This window comes from Ostrinia nubilalis, chromosome 11 (assembly GCF_963855985.1).
Source record: "Ostrinia nubilalis chromosome 11, ilOstNubi1.1, whole genome shotgun sequence".
Taxonomy (NCBI): Eukaryota; Metazoa; Arthropoda; class Insecta; order Lepidoptera; family Crambidae; genus Ostrinia; species Ostrinia nubilalis.
Window position 1 is genome coordinate 4,930,446 of NC_087098.1, and position 9,743 is coordinate 4,940,188.

Here is a 9,743-nt window from a genome sequence, read left to right on the forward strand (position 1 = left end):
CTAGCAGTCTCAGTAGTAAGCAATTACATTGAGCAAACTCCACTAAAGCGTTGTCAGTATTGCCACCTGTTCTCACTCTGATATTGTTAATAATTTTCTTCGAACACTTCCTTGCATTGTATTTTACTCTTTATGTCCCATAAAAATAAAGCTTTCTTCCGATCGGAAGGAACCGATTTAGGGGCGATCAAAGGAAAATTATTTCTATTTTCGTTAAAGTTAGGTTGAAATTAGATCGCGATTCCATAAACTGAAGGCGATGTAGGATAGCGGCCCACGCGTTTTCATTCATAGGAAATCCATAGCTTTGTTTTGTAATGAAATTGTTAGTTTATTTCTTCAAATAACGACGTGTATCGTGAGGGCAGTAGTTCTCGATATAATAAAGGAAGCACGGGTGGTCTGATGTCTTGTTTATTGGGTTAATTCTTTCTGTGTCGTGTTATACGGATGTCATTTAGCACTATACAAAGTTTATTCTCACATTATTTTTGATAAGGCTTTACAGTTTTTAAATTTGTTTCTGATTATGTGTGAGAATTAGTTATGGTAGAATTATGTTGATTTATAATGAGACCTTTATTAAAGGGTGCATGTACCATTCTTATTAGTGATCAATAGAGTTGTCTTGAAGCAATAAATTAATAGGTAAAATTTTACCAAAAAAAACTTAAAAAGATCTCCATTCATTTCTTTGTCTCCACAAGTTCAAACAAGACTTGACTTCAAAAAGCACGTCACGTGGGTATTTATAAAGCGACCAGTTAACACCCAATAGCCAAAGCCCTTCGATTGTCTCAACAAAGACGCAAGTGCCATCGACTCGAGTGTCCTCTGTTTGAACTACGCTTATTGCTTATTGCCCTTTATCCCGTTACAGTGTCCATGTTATAAGTATAATAGGTGAAGATATAGTAGACTCTATTTTTCTCATTAAAAGCTATTTGTTTCTAAGCTCTGTCCAGTACATCCTACTAATATTATATCTAATACTAGCGGCCGCCCGCGACTTCGTACGCGTGGATCCCGTTTTACCCCCTTAGGGGTGGAGTTTCGTAAAATCCTTTCTTAGCGGATGCCTACGTCATAACACATACCTGCATGCCAAATTTCAGCCCGATCCGTCCAGTGGTTTGGGTTGTGCGTTGATAGATCACTATGTCAGTCAGTCAGTCAGTCAGTGTAAGTACTCACGGCTTGACGTTTCGGCTGCTATGCTGCAGAAAGGCTACTACCTCCTCCTGTACTTAGGCCACAATAAACCAACACAAATTAGAAGCATCGTCTGCCGGCCGACCACGCAGACACAGGCTGCATTTCAATTTGTTTACATAAACTTAAAACAAAAGACGAGTCTTAAGCTCTACTACACAGATGTTTGGTAATGATCTAGATCTATCTAGCCAAAAATATTTAACTGACTGAACGGATGTACTTTTGCATAAAGTTAGTTTTTCTTTCGCCTATTTAAAGTATTTTCTAACATTCGGAATCAATAAGTGTTTTTCTTTGTAACATTAGCTGCAACATTTTCCGTGGGATCATAAAAGTTATAATAATACTGCAGTAAAGTAATAATAACACTGAAAACAATGTAGGTAACTGAAAAATAAAACTTGGGTACTTACCTACTACCAAACTTAACTTGGATAACTTAAGATACGGAACTTATAATGTTATGACTGTTTTATAATAAAATATTTTCAAACTCCTTTTAACAAATCCGGAATCATATCCAGTAGATCATATTCCTCGCAGCATCCTACACGCGTGTGGAGATGTTCAAGTAATTCCAAGTGCGGCTTATAATTTCGGCCGCGATGCTATCGCCTGAGAAATGTTGCCTTGTCCGGTGTTCCGCACTAAACTAAATTACACGGTAATGCAAAATTATGTAAGCGAAAATTTCGTTTATCGGATGTTAACATCGAAGTGAGGAAGAGTTAGATTTTAAATCGATATTTATTCCAAAATAAACAAATTCTTTAAACATTATCAAACTCAGACTTTAATATAGTGTGAAATTTAAATAGTTGGCATATTTTAAAATAAGACTACTCATGATACAAACCCAAAGACTGAGAATTGTGTTATTTTAAAAAGTTACCAATGATTACAATTTCACCCTGTAGATTTTGTAGAGTGGCTGTGCTAGTTCAAAGGAGTTAGACTCAATATATCGAACTATTGTGTTCGCTACTGAGTAGAGCAGTAACTTACTTTACTGATATTATTAGTTAATCCTAAGTAAGGTTGTTGCGATTCGCGGGGGCGGGTGGGCTTTACATGTGTGGTGACTCGTTTTCAAAAGTGTTGATAGACATCACATTATCGACAAGTTCATGTACGCGTGCACGCACGGGTCAGGCTCGCCCGCCCTCGTGGGTTGCAGGAACTATAAATGAACGTACCTGTGTCACAGCATAGTCGGACCTCGATATTAATTAATTAATTGAAAATTATACGATTAGGTACTAAATATTATTAATGGCTTGAGGGAGTCGAGCTGCCTAGGGCGGGAATTGAACCCACGATTGGGCGGTTCGATTTTTTCTAGTTATTTATAATTTTCAAATTAGTTTGAGATGCGACTCTTAACGCTAAAAATTAAATAACTAGGTACTAAATAATTCTCACTATACTTACCTGAATCTGTTAATATGCCTACACTCTGTTGTTACTAACCTAAATACTTAAATTAATATTAAAGAAAAAAAAAATCAAAAATGCAGTCAGTGCGATGGCACATCGGACTATACATTTTTGTTGCAGAACATCATTTAAATATTTGTTGGTATGATGGATGTGGTTGTCTACATGCGATTTTTGCCGCAAAATGGCATTTAGACAGCCGCAGAAGATGCCACAGTGTCTCCTTCGATGTGCTACCGCCTGTACCTACGTAATAAGTGTTTACTACAACCACTCTCAACACAAGTTTAATTAACTGTTTTATCTAAACTGTGGTAAATGATGCTGGTGTTGAATTTAGATAATATTGGTATATTATTACTATTTATTTGCTACTGTACTTCAATACTGTTTTTTTACCCAAATAAATAAATAAAATAAACTTCAAACTTAGAAAAATAGGTTTTGCAGACTTAGGCTGGGTTGCACCATCTTACTTTAATTTTGACAAACGTCAAAAATATGTCAAACTCCATACAAAAAGTACCGGTTCGATTAACTAAAACGCTTAGATAAACTCAAAACCATGTTGTTAGTACTTAAATTTAATTAATTAGATCGTGCTATTGTTATTAGATGTTGGTACCTAATAAATCATTTCAAATATAGGTTTATTACAACAAATAAATCCTTTAGCGAAATACACAACAGTCTATTTATACCAGAATCATAAGATTCACGATTTTGTAATTTACTAATTTATTTATTCATAATGTATTTCCATTACTTGTTTTATTTGAAAGATAATATCAAATTGATTTAAAATTAAATCTTTAGCGATTTTATTGGAAATGGAGCAAAATTCTAATCGAAATTGAATTCTCTTCAGAAATTCAATTTTCTTCAAATCCGATCAATACGACAATTTCATAGATAAGAACCTGATAGGTCATTAATCAGAAACGTGTCTAGTTTAATTGACGGCGTTCTACAAGGTTTGGTTGTAATTACTTGTGCTAAAATGTATTTGCATATTGCATCTGAGTCGAAACGATCCAATTAATCTGAAGATAAGTTCGAATAGCTATCAAAATTGAATTTCTTGTGTCAAAGGTAAATAACAGTCATCAATAAGGTAGAAACGTTTAGGCGGAAAAGTTCTCGGATGGTGGTCACAACACACACTATCTGTACGGCTAGCACGAAAAACTTTCGAGTTCGAATCGTTTGCGTATTCGAATCGCCATCAAAAGATTAGGGCTGGGTTGCACCATCTTATTTTGACTTTAACAAACGTCAAAAATCTGTCAAACTCCATACAAAAACCACCGGTTATCGTTATAGTCACGGTTAAAGTTAGGTGGTGCAACTCAGCCTTAGTACGAAAACTGCAACATCGCCCTTGTGGACATGTCGTAAAGTGAACTTAGTATGAGAAATGGTTGCACGAAACTTATTTTGAGAATCAAAACTGTCACGTTATCGTTTAATTCGAAGATTGAGTATCGAATTTTGTCGAATACGCAAACGATTCGAAGACGAAAGTTGTTCATGCTAGAGGTATTACTGATAGCATGGTAGTTCTGCAATCATCTGGATGCGGGTGGCGGATGATCATTGATCGGTCGTTGTAGAAATCCGTGGGTCTTTGTCCAGCAGTAAACGACATTAGACTGAAACAAACGAACGAAAGAAGGTAAAAATAAAGTTATCGTAATAACGATACGTGATTTAAAATCAATTTCTCAATATTTTCATTCAGTGTTCGTTAGTGGTTTGTACCTTTATTTGTCACCTGTCGACCGCTTTGTACTTTAACAAAGTTGATCCACTGCTCTTGTTTTCCTCTAATTGGTTCCGTTAAAGGTGTAGAGTCAGTTTCACTTCCCCTGGGATTATTTCAAGCTTCACGGATTGTATGTCTAGTCAAACTGATTTTGGTTAACTAAAAGTGGTAAGACAAAAGCTCCGTTAAGCTTAATCAATCATCATCATCATCATTTCAGCCATAGGACGTCCACTGCTGAACATAGGCCTCCCCCAATGCTTTCCATGTTACCCGGTTGCCTGCGTCCAGCGCTTTCCTGCTACCTTTATGATATCGTCGGTTCACCTTGTGGGTGGACGTCCCACGCTGCGTTTTCCGGTACGCGGCCTCCACTCCAGAACCTTGCTGCCCCATCGGCCGTCAGTTCTGCGTAATATGTGCCCTGCCCATTCCCACTTCAGCTTGCTAATCCGTCGGGCTATGTCAGTGACTTTAGTTCGTTTACGGATCTCCTCATTTCTGATTCGATCTCGTAAAGAAACACCGAGCATAACCCTCTCCATCTCTTTAGAGCTTCGGCGATTGTTAATTGTTATAATCAACACAAATAAACAAATCGACTACTCGATAATGAGATGATAATTTATCATCAGTAATCCCGCACGAAATGATCGACAATAGGGCGTGCCTGATTTGATCCTATTAGATATGCATTACCGTATCATAGACTATGACGTGCTTTGATTTATGGCTTGGTAAATGATCCAATATAGTTAAGATCACGTTCGCGCCTTAAGCGCTGCAAATATTTAATGTGGACCTTTAATTTAAGCTGACCAAAGTGACCAATCTAAATGTGTCAATATTGATTTAATAACTGAATATATTGATTTACTTTTTCGTGTATTAAGGGCATGGTAAGGGTTAGCTCACTAACCTGTCACTATAATTATCGCCAATGGAATGAATATTGCGCGTGTACTATATTAGACAACATTCGTGTCTACTACTACTTTGCCTGGCCCATTCCCATTTCATTTGGGGTCGGCCCTCCGACAACAACATTCGTGTCATTTCTTTAAAAAAATCCATAGTATTTTTTTAAATTAACGAGAAGGATAATAACAGTCAAAGATCAGTCGATATTTACTAATTAAATATTGGTGGTATATTAAAATGACTAATATCTAAAAAACTGGATTTAGACGACCAAAACTGGCTACATCTCATAAAAAATATTAACTTGATACAATAGGTATAGGAACGAAGCCGCGAAGCTTAACTGTGCTAATTAAAACAAGTATCTATTAAACTTCAACAGCCCAAGTAACAATCGGTCGTAAATAACAATATATCGTGTTACCTGCTAATTACCAATAAGTAATCATTACATAGCATCACATTCATGTACTGGAGATCATATTTCAATTACTAATTTATAAGATCCGCTCTAATCGCCACAATAAAATTAATAGCAAGCCGCACTAGTATGATTTATCAACAATAAACAATACTAAAGGTTCATACTTATTATCGCAATGTCTATTACCTTGTCACAAATTATATTATGCTAATTTATTTACATGTCTTATGTTATAGTACAATCTTTTGCGTTTTGCGTTTTTCGTACAGTTTAATATACCAAATCCTTAACTAATTAACGTTATAGATTTGGCTAAGTAGGTAGGTATTGATTGGTTTTAGTCCATTGACATATTCTTATTGTATCGGTCTGAACTCTCACCCCTTAATAATATAACACCCTAGTCGAACTCTGGCTTAAATTGTCATTTACTCGTAGTATGGAAATGTCATTTTAATCCAGGGTTCATCCTAGGTGTAACTTTTTATTAATAAGGGGGTCAATGAGAATGCTTTTGCTTGGGGGACTTGTTCAAAGCTCGCCTCTTTTGTTATAAGAAGTAGGCTAATATAGCTGCAAAGCTTTAGTAGTGTTAGTTGTTGGTAGCCAGAAAAGTTTTCTGATCACACACTTTTCAAAGAACCTTATAAAAAATTTATAAGTATGCGTCCAGACTTAAATGTACCTCGATCTTGAAGGGCGAAATTGAATTTCATTTGCATTCTCAGACTGGCTTGTCTCAGCGTGGCTTACGAGTGACGTCATGAGTGATGCAATCGCTCGGTGTCTAGTTAGACAGGTCGAGTCGGTTCGGAGGTAGCTCGAAACAAATTTACTATCTAGACGATGCTTACGTCACTCTATCTTCAGATTTCCCTTTCATGGTTATAGTTACTCAAAATATACGAGGCAGCTTTGAAATTTGTGACTTATAGAAGGTATATTATTCTGGTTTGAAAGTTTATGCGCCATGTATAACGCCAAGTTATTGTAGATAAGTTCCACGAGCACGGTAGAATTGACATGACCTCTATAAACTCTATATTTCGTGCAATCTAAAATGAGGATCTAAGACGAAGTTTCGAAGACTCGAGAACTTTCATCTACTACAGTTAAGTATTGTTAACCATCCAAATCATATAATATGTTGCATATTCATCAGGAGTGTCAACTGCAGGAGAACGATCCACTCTTATTTCCCAAAAGGGAGGAATTTCTCTACATTCCTTCACGCTGGTTAGACTGGCTGGGGAGAAAAACTGATTTGATTTGATTTGAAAGAATTCTATACAACAAATAGGTATTTTTTAAAGCAAAAAAAACACCAAATACTCTATGATTAAAATGATTATAATTGAATGAATATGATCGAGTAGATCTTTGAGCAACAGTGATACATAATAGTGAAGACTGACTTTAAAATCCTTGTAGCCTGTCAGAACATGACAAGAAAGCTTCGACATCAATACCATATACAGACGATGATCTAATATTTAGTTTAAAAAACTTGAACGTAATATGATGTCAGTACTGAGCTTTAACTTATGAACTAATTCTCGTAGGGGCCATTATATGAGATTGACAAGTTAATATCGAGTCTATAAATAAATATGATCGTGAAAATTGCAACTTTTAATTTAACTAGCTTTTTCCCACGGTTTCGACTGGGTGAGTTTCGCTCTATCACAGAATGATTTAATCCCCTTTCAAACACCTGGATAGTTAGTTAGTTTTGCAGCGCCATCGAATACCGCACTTAGCCTCTTGATTAGGCCCATCCCCCAGAAAGCAAGCAGCATATCTAGACCGCTAAGGGCCTCCTACAGCGACGCTTGTGATTGGAGAATTTGAGCCCGTTGGAACACCGGAATAAAATCTCTATATCAAATAATCGAAATCGGTTCATGATTTAAAAGCAAAAAAGTTGGAAAGACACGCAGAGTTACATTCGCATTTATAATAATATCATGGACATAATATGGAAGTATTCCATCATAAAAGGTGAAGGACGAATCAATATTGTCGATACTCATGTTTATTGAACCTTAAAACAAACAAAAGTAATAATACTTAAAATATTGAGGAAGTAAACATCCTCCACCTATTTACGATTTGTAAATACGACATTTGTGTGGAAGGAAATATTTTAAGACTTTGATTGTATGAACCGGGTTTTATTTAGCGAATAAAGAAGAAGATATGACTTAACAGCAGTGGGTGGACTTACAGCCATATCGATCAAATTACTGGTACATTTTTAGAGGAGACAACCAGAAACAATAAGCTTTTGTTATTAAAATCAGTTGGTTTACATTTACTTTCCTACAAAGGTGGAATTAATGCCGAAGATAATCTCTATCAGTTAACCAATGGTTCAACAGAGAAAGCCAATACAGAAGACAGTTCAGTCGAGTCGTAGAACATTATGCTTCGAGACGTGGTTCTGTAGTTATGAAACTTTAATGAATTTAGGCCCCAAAATTCACTCAGTGGGGGTTCTGGACAAGGTTTGTCTTATGATATTGAATGAGCACAAATTTTGCTGTCACCACGCCAATATGCAAATTGGCCGCTGCCGTAAGCATTAATCTCAACGTCCATTTTCTCCTAACCGATTAATAAATCATATCAAAATAACAATTATTGTTGGTTTCAATGATGAATTAGTTGGGGGAATATTTGATACCCTGAACACCCACCTTTCGTGAATTATGGGGCTATTCAACAAGTGACTTAATCAAAGACACCGGATGGCAGATTTCACTGGGCCGACCACCTCCTAGATAAATGGCCTACTTTGGACCAGACAATTCGTGTCTGGTGCAACTATTACGTCATCCGTTCTGATTGACCATCTGTACCTATCCATTTACTTCGATCAGTACGCAGGTGGCATAACAAAATAGTGCTTAAAGCTAATATTAATGTGAGACCAAAAAGCCTATCGTTAACTATACTCTTTGAATGTTAAAAAGGACTTTATGATACGTAATAGGAACTTAAAATCCCCATTGTATATCGAAAACCGCTTGCCAAATAAATAAAAATCTGTTCACATATTATTATATCCAAGTGTATTATTTATTTATTTATTTAGGAAAACTAGGGTTTTACATTAAAAAAAACGTAACGGTCAGTCTTTATAAATATTTTTTTATCACCAAACAACCTTCTTAATTTTCTCCAATGTAATTTTAACAGTTATTTTCTCGATATTGCGCAATAAAAACACATTAAATCAAGTGCAACGGCCCTTCACATTGCAGTCACTCGAACTCATAAATAAGAAACGCTTTAATCATAATCGAAATTAATTCAATACGGTCGGCAAAAACGATCGGCAACTGCTAACGCTACATTACTACGGTGTGACGTCACCGATTCACCAGACTCGCAGGTGCCAATCCAATGTACTCATTTACATTCTTGACACTTCCAACCTCGTTTCCGAATACAAACCTTAATTTTTAGCTATCAAAGATCTTTTTCGAGATCTCTGCAGTGTACTTAGGACTTTTTATCGTAAAAGTTGATGAAGCCGCAATACATAAAGTATTCAGATTTCGTTATAAGGTGTGTTCAGACTACAGAAGATACAAGCCGAGTGCCATCAAGACAGGAGCAATTACATATTTTACTTAATTCATAAAGTAAATACATTATAGGTACCGAACAAATTGCTTGCTTGTTGAGATACGATAAGTTGGATTTCCAAATTACTTATATTTTAATAGAGTCATTACTATTTTGATGTATAAAGTAAAGTACTTACAATAGGTACAATAATAAAGTGAAATAAGTAAATCTAGAAAAGATTGCGGAACGCACCTGGATGCGGACAGCGCAGGACGGGTTTTTGTGAAAATCTTTAGGGCCTTTGTGGAAATCTTTAGGACCTTTGTCCAGCAGGTTGAAATCACAACAATATTTTTTTTATTAATCTTTGTATGAAAAATACCGAAGTGTAACCATAACCTTAGA